Genomic DNA, 15,156 nt, shown 5'->3' with positions numbered 1-15,156 from the left:
CATGTATACAATAATAATAAAAAGGTTAACAACCATCGACAATTTATTAAAAGGTTCAACACTGTCGGACGGATTGTTTGATTGTTTTCGGGACGTAACTGCAATACTCGTGTAATTACGACTTAAAAGTCTATGACAGTATTAAAAAAACGATTACGTTGTTTTTGGTCTATTCGCATTTTTGTTTATGATCGCGATGTTAGAGTTGTTTGACTCCCATTGATTCATAGTTTTCATTAAAATTGCCTTTTTATTGAATTAAAGTGACTACAATTATATACCTTGAAGACGTAAAAAACTTTAATAGACAGTTTAAAGCCATAAATACCAGTGTTACTTCGACGTGCATTTTGAATTAAGTTGAAAACCCTCCTGCCGGCTCTGTTTTTGCGCGTAAGTAGGTACTTTGATATTTTGATAAATTAAATTGAATGTAACATTTGTATTCCACGTTTTCCCTAGATTCGATTACCCTCGACATAGTAAACTATTCCAGTTTTTAATTTCTTAACTATCCATTGAACCTAAGCAGGCTAAGCATTAAATTTGCCGGAATTTGCCTATCCTTATGAGTGTCTTTGTTTACTTGTGTACTTTTTCATTTCTGTAACGTTTTTTTTTTTGTGTTATTCTTGAAAACAATGAAACAAATGTTACAATTTCGATTGCGCTTATTTAGAATGTGTTAGATTACCTACTCAATTTTCTAATCCGTTAAATATCTCGTAATGTTGAATAACTACATATTTTTATTACCGAGTCATATTTTATGCTATTTAATACAAGAGTTATATTACAAAATAGTTTTTTTTATTTCTGCATAATTATTCCGTTTCATTTTAAAGCCGTAATCGTAATCTACCAAAATCACTATACTACACGAAATAGGGCTTCTAGTAATCTCCTTCATATTTACTCGTTTACAAAACCTTACATTGAACTCGAAAACATTGAAAAATAAAAAATATACCTATTACGTATAAAAAAATACCTACCTAATACCTGCCTAATCTAATCATAATACCACATTGAAAAGTAAATACCTACCTAGAAATTGTGCGGAAAGAGTCGTAGAATGTAGGTATGGGGCCCAATACATTCCACGACTCTTCTCTTTCCGAACAGACTATCCACACCTGTGACCTGTGATCCACACAAAACAGTAAGTAGGTACCTAACTTAAAAGTGAATGCAATAGGTGGGTATATAACTTGATTATTTTCCGCAAATCCACGTTTGAACTTGAAACTACCGTAAACTTCCTGAATATTGCCTTGCATCGCCTTTCTCCGAGTATTAGGTATAATATACATACACCTAAATATGTAGCTATCTTGTAGATATTTTTAGGATTCCGTCCGCCCAAATGGCAAAATCGAACCCAATGTTTCTTCATTTCCTTCTGTGCGTCCGTCTGTTTGTGTCCGTATGTCACAGCCATTTTGCTCGAAAACCATAAGATATTTCAAGCCAGGTACCAGGAACATGGTAGGCAAACATGAGCAAGGTTAAACTACCTAGTTAGATACCTAGTATATTTTCTGGTATTTGAAATGAATGCTGGATATACAATGACATACATTCTTATGCGTGAACTGGTAGGCCAGAGAGGCGACGACGCGGCGGCGCCTTGGTAGGCGCCGCCCTTACAATCTTCCCCTTATAGGCGTGGTTAATTATACTTCATACATTTTGATACGAATCCTCATCATAACATAACGTAATTATTCGACTGTTGTTGAAACTATTAACCAGTTTGAGATAGTTTCACGGTGGATTTCTAGTTCAGTATCTGTTGTACTAATTTGGATCGAAATTTAGTTGAAGTTAAGAATTTAAATTGCCTGCTGATGCTGCCAAATCTTTAATCACTCCGTAGTCGTCTAATGGTTATAATAACTTTCTACCAACCTTCTGAGATATGTCTAAGACCTAAAGCTATCAACATTCATAAAACTTTTCATAAAACTTTACGGGCCTGATTTAGTTAAATTACCTACATTTTATCCCTTTCATACAAATACATAAACATAAGTAACATAAGTCAAAATGACAGATAAAGACAAACGATTATTAGCTAATTGAGGTTTGTAGCGCGTTTATGAAATAACTTATTTTTGGGTCCCCTTATACATACTTTATGTAGACAGGATTTAACTAACTTCCACTTCTTATTAGTATTTATATGAAAAATCAATGAATCAGAAACATTTGTGATATTGTTTGTTTATTCTACGGCTAGTCTCTCTACGTAAAGTACCGTGAAGTACCGTCACAGATGCAATATGTAGTCAATTACTTTAGTCTTGAATTATTTTCACTGATCTTCCATTCCACTTTGCTGCACCTAAAATGTATTTCAATTCTATTATCTAACCTCGCAACCGAAATAACCGCGGAAGCGTTTGAAAATTCAACCGAACGCGATACCTGTCCGAATCGCATTTCAGAAATATAATATCGGCTTCTCTAAAAATATATCCGTTAGGAAACGACGGCTTAAAGGCAACTTCACGTGTGATTTGTTCGATTCGCATTCCCCAGACGAAATTGGCCGGCGAACCGGCAAAACTGGGACAAGAAAGCATCGAGCATTTTACCCCAGATATTCCTGCGGTTCAATTACACAAAACTGCTGATTCGTCAATTAAAATAGAAGAGTCCCACGTAATCACGTATGCTTTAGTACTTTGTCGCAGTAAGTCGTGATATGCCTCGGCATATTGAAGATTATCAATGCAAAAAATGACAAGGTGGTACGTGTCCACATTGTCGTACATTGTAACTGGTGAATGCGCGTGTCGCTCGGCCGTTAAGTTTGGTTGCGAAACCATCCAATTAAGAATACTTCCAGGAAACTGCCGTAAGACTATTCTTAGTTTTGGATGTGCCTGGAGACAATCAATTTAGATAGATCTTATCATTCTTATCAGAGTTTTCTAAACTGGATCTACAATGTAATCTACTACAATGTAAACATTATTTATTGTGTCTGACCACTGACCAGCCTAAAATTCCTAGATTCTCGGTGCCCTATTCTGTGCGCACAGATCCGGTGTCCGGTGTCTGCACTCTAGCCTTTTATGTTTGAATCCTATCTGTAGTTTTGCTGATACCTATTAAGTGGACAATATTTTCCAAAACCACGTCTGAAAGCCAAACGTCAATGCAAAATTGTGGTGTTTCGACTTTCATTTTTTACTTATGTTTGCCACTGCACAGTTGCAGACAAAATTTAGTTTACGGTTAACCAAAGTTGTACATCTTTTTAGGGTTCCGTACCCAAAGGGTAAAACGGGACCCTATTACTAAGACTTCACTGTCCGTCCGTCTGTCTGTCACCAGGCTGTATCTCACGAACCGTGATAGCTAGACAGTTGAAATTTTCACAGATGATGTATTTATGTTGCCGCTATAACAACAAATACTAAAAACAGAATAAAATAAAGGTTTAAATCGGGCTCCCATACAACAAACGTGATTTTTGACCAAAGTTAAGCAACGTCGGGAGTGGTCAGTACTTGGATGGGTGACCGTTTTTTGTTTGCTTTTTTTTTTCCTTTTTTTTGCATTATGGTACGGAACCCTTCGTGCGCGAGTCCGACTCGCACTTGCCCGGTTTTTTTTTACATTATTCTATTAGTTTTATTTTGGTATTGCTCTGAGTCAAAGGCAATTTACTAACCACTTATAGCAATCCATGCAAAATACCAATAACATGCCAATGTCCTCGTGACATAGAGGTGGGTCTCTATTGTTTCCCAAATAGTTTCAAGTCATAATGTATCGTTTGTCCGAATTTTCGTTAGTCATAATTGGTTTTTCTCAGAAAGGCGTAACTTTTCAGGATTGCCATAAAACAAATCTACCTAACCTATCTACAGAATAACCTTACGAAAATCCTGAAAAGTTAACGGTTTCAATTTTATGACTAACTATAATATGACAAACAATACATTATGACTTAAAGCTTTATGGGAAACAAAGGCCATAGAGGCCTATTCAGATAGTAATTTCTTGGTCTCAAACGGTTATGGATGATCACTATACCTAGATAATTTTCTAGCAGGAACAACATTTGTTTAGTGCTTGCCACAATAAAAATATCGACAATCCTGTTATCGATAACTAGGTACATACTACTTCAACAACAAGACGTACATACAACCACAGACTTATATCGGCTACCTACCTAGCCGCGTGCCACCGATCTTGTACAAATTGAACGTAATCCGTACACTTTTGATCCAATTTATTTTTATAATTTTGCAATGAATAGTTCTTTATATAGAACAGCCTACATAAAACATTTAGGGTGTTATTGTCTTTTTTGTTTATCTTCATTGTAGTATAAAAAAAGAGTTACAAATATACAAAAATATTTAAGGCAGGGGAAGTTTATCCAGTCAATCTTCTGTGTGTCTACTACAAAAACATTCTACTGAAGTCACGTTTTATTTGTTCAGAGTGTAGCATGTTCGCTGACGTACAAATCACTGTACTTGCGGCATGTACTTCATTATGTCTGTGAAGAAAACATGCAGTATAGCTATTTAAAAATATTCACATGTCACCCAACTCATAGAAGTACCTACTTAATGATAAAGAGGCAAAATAGACATTTCATTTAATTCCTCTACTTATTACCAACGTAAAATGGAAATCAACTTTTTATATTAATTGACGTTATTAATTAAAAAAGTAAATAATTGACATATAATGTGATGTTTGCTTATCGATAACAGGACTGTCGATGTTTTTATTTAGTCAATCACTTACAACAAGTCGTTCGTGCTAGAAAAATGTCTAGGTATAATGATCACCCTTTCCAAGGGCAGTATCTGTCACGAAGTGATTTATATTTTATCTGTGCCTTGGACGCCATTCACGCCATAAAGGTGTGCATTCGCATCGTCTAAATGTTGCGTTCGGAGAACACCCGCGTCCCATCTCGAAACGGTACTCGGATTCCGGTTCTAATTAAAGCGTAATGAGTCACCGATCCCGTTCGTTGTTGATTTTCTTAATATTCGCACTATATCCATCCATAAAAAGCATCATGCTTAGTATACCAAATATCTTGTTTCATCTGGGGTTTTCACTGAAAGTGAAACACCAGTGTCCTTGTGTCCAGGATAGCGCGGCTTACAGTGTCTGTTTGGAGTTGGATAGCGTCCCGCTGTTGACTAGCATAAGCAGTCCTTATACTCGTACTGCTCCTGAAACATTAGTTTTGTAGGTATAGAATGTGTGTAATATTATCCCACTTCTGATGTCAGATTTACTTTAATATTATCATTGATAAAATAGGAAATAAGGATTTACATCCTTATTTCCTGATGGATGGATAACTAACTGGCCGCTGCGTTGACGATAGGCTTATTTGCCTACATATAAACCTACAAACAAACATTTTAATTTAAAAGTTTTCAAACAAAAAAAGGTATATGAAAATCCGACTTGCTCATGCTCTTTAAAAAAAATATTCCAAGTTTTTCGTCCGTTGGGAAAAAACTCCCCAAAATCCTATATTTTATCAAAAGTTTAATTTAATAAAAGTTACCTATCACCAAATATCACACCAACTTTACCAATGTCATGAAATGAAATAGATTAAAAAACCGGGCAAGTGCGAGTCGGACTCGCGCACGAAGGGTTCCGTACCATAATGCAAAAAAAAAAAAACAAAAAAAAAGCAAAAAAAAACGGTCACCCATCCAAATACTGACCACTCCCGACGTTGCTTAACTTTGGTCAAAAATCACGTTTGTTGTATGGGAGCCCCATTTAAATCTTTATTTTATTCTGTTTTTAGTATTTGTTGTTATAGCGGCAACAGAAATACATCATCTGTGAAAATTTCAACTGTCTAGCTATCACGGTTCGTGAGATACAGCCTGGTGACAGACGGACGGACGGAGGGACGGACGGACGGACGGACGGACGGACAGCGAAGTCTTAGTAATAGGGTCCCGTTTTACCCTTTGGGTACGGAACCCTAAAAAGAAAGTTAGATAATGAAAATTATGGAAGTTCAATATTTTAATTTCCTATACTTCAAAACCAAGTTACTTACAGTTTATAATGACGTTTCCATTTAGCATAATTGTGTGTGTGTGTACCACCTACTAACATTAGTTGTAAGATTAAAATGTCACTAACGAAATTGATCCTTTGTTATAAAAAAAAAACTGAACTAAAATAAGTCATAATACACTAACACCAAGTAACGTGTTCTCTTTTCATTCTCCGACATTCACGAGGAACAGCGTAACATTTTTAATGCCGAATTTATGGGCGAGTTATAGGGGTAATCTTACACAACCCCGTATTACGCCGACCTAGTTTAGCCAATACTGTAATCTGAAATCAGTGCATTAATGTTTGATAATAAATTGCTGTAAACGCACGGCGGTGCCGCTGTGTTTGTTCAATATTGTCCCAATTTCAAGCGAGCGCCTCGGGTTGAGTAACGATTACCTGATTCACGGCAATGTGGGAGTCTGTTTTTTTTATTATTTGATCTGGAGACCCGTAAAACCTATGTTAATCAGAAAATTCGCTAAAATCTTTGCCTTAGAGACGATGCACTATTAAGGCTGCTATCCCATCAGATCTATGCTCTTCTACGCTTACTATTAAGTGACACCTAGCTTCGTAGCATTGCCAATTTGTATACTCAAACGTAGCTTTGGTACATCTAGTAGAAAAGCAGCCTAAGGTAGGCTTACGGGCCTTACGGCTAAACGGTTGTTTATTAAACTAACCTAGGCGGTAGCAAACTGTCTTTTATAAGTTAAAACACATCAACGAATCATGTAACTTGTGAACAATGACTGACCCCTATTTGACCAGCTCGATAATTGTCACCTGACACTGACAAATTGCTGTACGTATCATGGCCTACAATAACAATGCTACTGAATGCTACCTAGCGGTAGCGACTTGTCGACCAAGGAGTACCTTTACGATGAATTGTCACTGTCAAATGACAAGTTGGTAAAATAAGAGCCCGGTGTTAGCAATTGACATATGACGGCAACCCTCGCTAAGGTTTCCTGTCCAGTTTCGTAATATGACGGATGAATTCCTCTTCCAATGTTGGCAAAATATGAAATGTAACTAAAATTTTTGGAAATAGCTGATAACTCTTATTTTGATTGCGTACCTAATAATATGATTACATAGAGCCACCAAATCCCCTTAATCTACTTACGAGGGGCGTTCAAAATATTCTCGGTATTGATATCTTACAACCTCTTCTTAAATTTCTTTCGTTACTGGCCGCTAAGGTTTATTCATTGACATTAAAAAAAAATATAATTGGAACCGAGATGTTCTTTTGTTTTTCTGCAATTGCTGAACAAACATGAACATCATGTGCGAATTGACAATGTTAACTAAATTAGAACATCAATGCGTCATAAGATTCTCGACAAAACAGGGTAAAAATCAAAAAACCATAAAAGAGGAAATGGATTGTGTTTACCGTGAGTCTGCTCCTTCTCTATCTACCATTCAAAAGTGGTCAAGCGAATTTAAACGTGGAAGGGAGAGTATTGAAGATGACCCTAGACCTGGTCGGCCTGTAGTAGCTACTTCACAAGAAAATATTGATAAAGTGGAAAAACTTATATTGGAAGATGGTCGAGTGAAGGTAAAATCTATAGCTCAAGTAACCAATCTTTCTATTGGTATCGTACATGATATTATCCATGACCATCTTAATATGTCAAAAGTAAGTGCAAGATGGGTTCCGCGAATGCTGACTCGGCTTCAAAAAGACATGCGTGTAGCGTGTTGTTCCGATGTTATTGACCTGTGCGGTGAAAATCCTAATGAGGTGCTGCAAAGAATAGTTACTGGAGATGAAACCTGGGTTCATCATTATGACCCAGAGAGTAAACAAGAGTCCATGCAGTGGCACATTAAGGGTTCAGCTCATCCCAAAAAGTTCAAGGTCGTCCCTTCAGCTGGCAAGGTCATGGCCACGATATTTTGGGATTGTGAAGGAATATTACTAATCGATTATAAAGAAAAAGGTGTAAATATCACACGACAGTACTACGCTAACATTCTACGTCAATTAAAGGATGCAATCAAAGAAAAGAGGCGAGGAAAGTTAACCAAAGGTGTTCTGCTTCTGTGTGACAACGCCCCCGTCCATACTGCTCATATTGCCAAGGCAGCTATTGTTGAATGTGGGTTTGAAACTGTTACTCACCCACCGTATAGTCCGGACTTAGCCCCCAGCGACTTCTTTTTGTTCCCCAATCTTAAAAAGGATCTGCGTGGAATTTTTTTTTCTGACGATGAAGCATTGAAGGCTGCAGTGGAGGAGCATTTTTACACCAAAGATAAAAAATATTTTTATGAGGGATTAAAAAAAAAAAATTGATCGATCTTTTAAGGGGATTAACATAGGGGGGGAGTATATTGAAAAATAAAAATATCAAACTTTTCGTACTTGTTTGTTTTCATTCTCATACCGAGAATATTTTGAACACCCCTCGTAGATCTAAATGTGATTGTTTACTAGTTTAGGTATGTTACATATTTTTACTACAGAATAACTCATATTTATTATGTACGTTTTACAAATGACTCAAAGTGTGTTGCGTACCTTACCTACATTACGAAATAATTCAAAAGTAAATTATTCAAATGTGTTCTCCCAATCTCAAATTCATCTTGATACCCTTCGTGGCTCTCGTTAAACATTCATCCCGTTATAGGTCGTAGGCCCAAATGAGGTGCTCGTCGTATTTCCAGATTTAGCCGAACCCATTACGAACTATATGTGGAAGTGACGATATAGTTTGTTGAACTATGAAAGTTTGAGCGATGGCTCTAACGCTCTTAAAAGATAACGACTAAAAAGCTAATCGTTTCGAACATTTTATAGATCAAAGTGGCTACCTAAAGCTGTTAACTGGTACATGATAATTAAGAATAAGAATAAGAATAAGAATATATTTATTTGAAAGAACCTTGTTTACAAATTGTTTACGTATCCTGTGGCCCCACACTAGGCAAGCCTGTAACGTGGCAGCCGACTTCGCAGTTCGTAGGCTAAGGTTAAGAAAAACTAAAAGTAATCTAATAGGTGGTTAATGAAATTATGAAATTCAAATAAAGAAAAAGGAATGAGAAAGTGTGCGTGTACGCGTGTGTGTGTGTGTGTGTGTGTGTGTGCGCGAGTGTGTGTAAGGCTACAGAGAATGTTATAAGTGATTAGGTGATGACCTTCAACAGCATCTCAGTTTGATTGTAGTTAAGACCTTTCAACCAGTTCTTAATTAAGAATTTTGCTTCAAGAGGAGACTTTTCAGATATGTTGCATGCCTTTACTACTGTATTGTAAATATACGGATGCAGGAAGTTAGGAAGACGCCTCGCGAATGTGGTTTTAGTGATGGGCGTAGGAATTCTAAAGACTCGATTACGGATTAGGGTAAGGTATTCTTCCGAATTTATGGTTTTTTGATGTACGTGAGTTGCGACTCGTAGGATCAATAATTGCCTTACACTAAGAACATCCGCGTCTTTATAAAGGGATACCGTCGGAAACCACCGGGGCTTGCCGAGCATGACCTTGAGCACAAACCTTTGGGCCCTTTCGAGAGGCAGCAGAGCAGAGCTCGTGGAGCCACCCCACACACCATTGCAGTATGATAGAATGGATTCGCAAATAGAAGTGTATACAAGCTTAAGCAACTCCCTCGTAGCACAATTTCGTAGCAGCTTCATAATGAATACCACCTTTCTGACTCTAGCAGACAACGCTTCGATGTGCTTTTTGAAATTAAGATTTTCATCAAGCGTAATGCCCAGGTACTTTACGGTGGTACAATTACTAACCACATCGAGAATTCTACTCGAGTGAATAGCTGGGACATCCTCTGCACTGCCATAAGAAAGCTTGAGATCTGGCCGCGAGTTGGGGGCAGAAGAAGCCGTTTTATGAAAGCATAAGTATTTTGTTTTTGAAATATTAAGTGAGAGCAGGTTGTTAGCGAGCCATTTGGCAATCACAGTCAAACCTGTCTCCGCTACCGCAAAGCAACGTGCCCAGGAGATATCGTGAAACAGCAGAGCAGTGTCGTCTGCGTAGCAGATAATTTCGGCTTGATTGATGGGGAGAGAAATTAAGTCATTGAGGTATATCAGATATAGGGTGGGACCGAGGATGCTTCCCTGCGGCACACCGAAGGTTATAGGGGCTGAATCACTGACTAAAGTGCCGAGTCTTACACACTGTTTCCGGTTTGTAAGGTAGCTTTGGAACCAGTTCCAAGCGATACCGCGAATGCCTAACAGTTCAAGCTTCCTTAGCAATATGGGGATTGAGACAGTGTCAAACGCCTTGGCCAGATCTAGGAAGATTCCCACGCATGATTCTCCTCTGTCAAGGTAGGAAGAGACAAGATTAATAAGTAAGGTGGCGGCTTGTTCAGAAGATCTCTTTTTCCGAAAGCCATATTGTCTTTGGGAGAGTAGGTGTTCTGATTCAAGGAAGTTGATTAGTTGATTATTAATAATCTTTTCCAGCATTTTAGACAGACTGCTAAGAAGAGAAATAGGGCGATAATTCCCGGGGCAGCTCTTGTCACCTCCTTTATGAACGGGAACTACTGCAGCTACTTTCCAGCACTCCGGGAAAGAACCAGATGAAATGCTGAGGTTAAAAATATGTACGAGTGGTTTGACGATATAGTTTTTTAGATTTTTTAAAATACGTGTGCTTATTTTGTCAATGCCGGACGCGCAATCAGGGTTTAAGGACATGATTAATTTTTCTACTTCAGCATCGTTGGTAGGATTTAAGAAAATAGATCTAAGAGGGGAGTTGGCTAAGGCTACTTCAGTCGCAAGTGTGGCCTCACTCGTGTTTTTTTCAGTGAGTATAACATTTGCTAGGTTTTTGCCCACTGAAGAGAAGAATTCATTGGTGTGATTTAAAGAGTCAGAAAAATTTGGCTTGATGGTGGCTAGTTCGGGGGGTGTATGCCTATCCCGATTGAGGTGAGATATGTCTCTAATAATTCTCCAAAGTTTCCTCGGGTGTTTTTTATTATCCAAAAGTTGTTTTCGGTCATAATCGTCTTTGGTTTTTCGTAAAATGCTTATATAAAAATTTCTATATCTAGTATAAGTTATTTTGGCTATTTCATTTTGGGGGTGTTTCCTGTAATTGACATGTAGTTTGTCCTTGACTTTAGAGCATTTAATCAAGCCTGGAGTCATCCAAGGTTTTATAATAAATTTTGAATTACTTACTGATCTGCATGAAGAATGTTTTGAAACTAAGTTAGTCAATATGGAGTAAAAGGCTTCTGCGGCTTCAGTAGCTGATGTTTTACTAGTGACCGTCTGCCAGTTTTCTTCTTTAAGCTCCGCTCCGATGGCTTCAAAATCCTGACTGATCACAGTTCTGGATGGCTTGGTGTGATTAATCTTATCGGGGGCCGTGATACCGATCATAACTAGGTCATGGTCTGTAATGTCAGAGACACAGACCACTGACGCAAAATTCCTCACTGACCTTACAAAGAAGTGATCCAAACAGCTGTTGTTCCTCGTAGGTTTATCAATTGCAGGCATAAACCCCAGACTAGCCAAAACACATAAGTACTCGGATGCATGGGTATCAGTACAGGGAGAGTTGATGTTAATGTTAATATCTCCTGTAACTATAAAGCAGTTTTGATTTAGAGAGTAATTATTAATGAAAGAATCTAATGAGTGTATGAATGGGATAGGATTTACAAAAGAGGGGGAACGGTATAAGCCCAGCAAAGAAAAGCGTTCCGGAACATGTATAAAAAGACTGTCTGCATCCTGTATAACTGGCTCGGTGACTGTGGCATTTAAATTTTTCCTTACATAAGCGACTACTCCGCTAGCTTGATTGTGAGATCTTACAGTCCGGTAAGAGGAGTAACCATCGAGCTGTCCTATAACCGAGCCCTCTTTCAGCCAGCATTCTGTTAAGACAACAACGTCAAAAAGTATCTGTAGTCGGTTGAATGTTACAAGAAACTGATCAAAATTGTGTTGAAGGCTTCTGATATTAAGTGTAAGAACTTTGATAGAAAAATTAGGTTTAATGATATTCGAGCAGTGCTCCGCAGATTCTGCAACATGGCAGTTGACAGGGAATGAGTTGTCAAGTTCATTTCCTATGTCTAGTCCGGCCATGGTTTAATAAAGCGGCGGTTAAGTGCGAGGTTGTTGCAGTATTGCGGCGGCGGATGCACTTGATAAATATAATTGTAGCCTATGATATTGAGTGTGTATATGATAATTGGTGTGTGAGTGTACGTAAGTGGGTGTAGATATAATTGTATATATTTTTTTAGAATAATTAATGTGCATATTAAGCGTAAAATAAATGAGTATGGTAGAAAAAATGAACATATTGGGCTATTTTTTCCTAAGAAAGCGCTAAAGGTTGAGGATTGGAGGCAATCACACAGGTTTCTCTTCTGAATGATCTGAATGGTCAGCAGTCGTCGCAGTCGTAGCATTTCCGATGCCAGGAGTAGCATAGGGATTCTCAGGTTCTTTGTTAGAATCCCCGGCAATACGATCCAAGTCCAGAGGATTGCGGATGTGAATAGCAGCCGCACCATCGTGCTTCCTGACATACACCGACCCTGAAGATGTCCAGCAATGTTTAAATTAATGCGATAACATGTTTGAATAACAGTATTTGTTGACGTTACTAAAAATGACTCTTTATTTTTAACGTTGCCGCGAATAGGCTCACTGTTTAATATTTCACCGACTCGAAACAGTCGAAACAGGGCTGAGTTTCGAGTTCGACCCGTTTCATTCATCAGTTTAGACTCCTAAAATAACGGCACAGATTGGCCCCTGGAACTGAATGGTTCTATTGTAGAACTTCATCTATTATGCAATTGGCGGACTCCAATTGGCTAGCGGTAAATGAAAATCATTATCTCTTGAAACTGGAACAGAGGACGAAACTTGAATAGCGCGAGTTCTACAGGGTAATCCGTAATAAACCTACATATTTAACAATTCTCTCCGATTTTTAATAATGTATCTAATGAATTTTGAGACTTGTATAATTCTCAACATGAAGCTTTAAACAATTAGTGTTTTGATACTGCTTTAAAATTTTCATTAGTGGTTATAATATATGAGTATGAGCATGTAATTTAGTGACCTTATGAGCCCCATAAGTCCCATAACGTAACGCATCACATAACTTGTCGAATCAATGTTGTGCGTACAAAATGGCGGGACGCAATAAACTTTGTGTTAATCTCGATAAAAGAAAGCAAACATCTACTCGGAGACATATAGTCGCGTGGGCGCGACAAGTTATTGACCAACACTATCTATGTTAATCGCATATTTTCATTTCGAAACTCGCAAATCGGGTCTTACACGATTCGTATGTTATGCATGTAATGTACTGTTACAATCGAAATATTCCGAATCGATCGTGCACCGCTTTTTATTAACATTACCTTTTATACTCGTATACCATAATTTTTTCTTGTTATGAGTTCGTCCTACGTATATATGGAGCTGGTCCACCTACTTCGAACTCGTATTGTAAAATTGGCACAGTGAACTTTCTTCTGGAATATTTAGTTTCTTATCCTCGCTTCCCATACGCGTCACTTTGCAATTATTCATGTTAAAGTTTGTTCGCAAAGTAGTTGCCCTCAACTGCTGTCAACTGTAACTCGCGTTGCGGCCTCTGCAAACTTTCGACCTCTCTTGTATATTAATTGTGGTTGTTATTCCTTGGTTGGAGTTTATTCAAATTTAAATATAAATTTCAAATACGCTATAAATAAATTTTTGATGATTATGCTTTATTTAGTAGGAATGATTGATGTAAGAGGCCATTGGTTTGTGAACTAGGGTTGAATGTAATAATGCTAATGTATTGGCTGCTTTGATAGTTCCTGCTGCTTCATCATGTTTATTACACCATTCAATAGAAATGGACTAAAGGGGCCCACTGATTAACAGTCCGCCGGACGGTATCGGCCTGTCAGTTAGAACAAAATTTTGACAGTTCCGAACAACTGACAGGCCGATACCGTCCGGCGGACTTGTTAATCAGTGGGACCCTTAAGTAATCTCACCGTTTCACGGATGATATTTACCATCAAAGGATATTGCTAAAATATTTTGTACCAAATTCGAATTCAAGATGATTCGGAAATTGAATAAGTTGTTTTGAAGTAACCAGTGATGCAAAACGTAAAAAAGCCACAAAAACGGCGAGAACGCTCTATGACGCAGGCAATTTTAGTCGAAGATCAAAGATTAGAGTGCAATGTTCTCTAAATCCTAATACGGATGTTGCCTTGTTTGGAATCTAATAATGCCGTTAGCTCTTAAAACGATATAAACAACTATTTTTGGAGAGTCTAGAAATATTAAATTTATGTTGTCAATCGAACTTTATTTTTTTATGTTGTTAAAAGTCGTTATTGAAGTACCGCTAAATCGTAGAGAACCGTTCTAAATTCTGGACGACGACGTAGCGCATGATTTGCTGATATAGAGATCTTTAGGCCTGGGACTAGCCGTGAAGATCTAGGCCATTATATAGCCATGGCCATCTTTCGTGTTTTTTGACGTGCAGATTTACTTGAAAATCAACCAACTTGATGATCGGACCCGACCGAATTCGCCCGTCTGTAAGCGTGGCGCGAGGACGAGTCCTAGTTTCCTTATTCTAGTATTGTGGACGCCAACCGAGCGTCGGAATTATGTAGATATGGCTGGAGCTTATTTCGAACAATGGGTGTATGAATGGAGGGAGGTAATCGGGCCGAACGGTCATAACGCGGAGTTTCCTTTACTGGCTGCTTTACATGTGAAAAGGGCTGAATTAATTATCGAAACTGTTACACTTTTGAACAATTAACCCATTGAATTTTGTCGATTGCAGTCGTGAGATTTGGATGCGGCGATATCGCTTCGTATTGATAATATGTATTGTCTGTTAGCTGCCGTTGTTTAGTTTTCTTGTTGTTGTTTCATTTTGGTGAATAATGAAGTTTGTTCAATTATTATATTGTCATGCTTGTTTATTTACATTGGTTTGACTAACGCCAGTTGTCAATACTACTACTACTACTACCATTGGCGATTATATTG

At 37.9% G+C, this 15,156-nt stretch overlaps 1 protein-coding gene across 2 annotated transcripts in view; it reads left to right on the top strand.

The window, feature by feature from the left end:
* Positions 1–206: 206 nt before the first annotated feature.
* The window catches only part of LOC134795374 (tyrosine-protein kinase Src64B), a 99,353-nt gene continuing 84,403 nt past the window's right edge, over positions 207–15,156 (top strand). The window contains exon 1 of one of the 2 annotated variants that reach the window (XM_063767206.1): positions 207–393. The gene's annotated coding sequence lies outside the window, so the exon portion shown is untranslated. The remainder of the gene's footprint in view (positions 394–15,156) is intronic. The other variant, XM_063767203.1, reaches the window with a different exon arrangement.

The sequence above is a fragment of the Cydia splendana genome, chromosome 12 (genome assembly GCF_910591565.1).
Source record: "Cydia splendana chromosome 12, ilCydSple1.2, whole genome shotgun sequence".
In the NCBI taxonomy this organism is placed as follows: domain Eukaryota; kingdom Metazoa; phylum Arthropoda; class Insecta; order Lepidoptera; family Tortricidae; genus Cydia; species Cydia splendana.
This window is presented reverse-complemented; position numbering and strand designations above follow the sequence as displayed.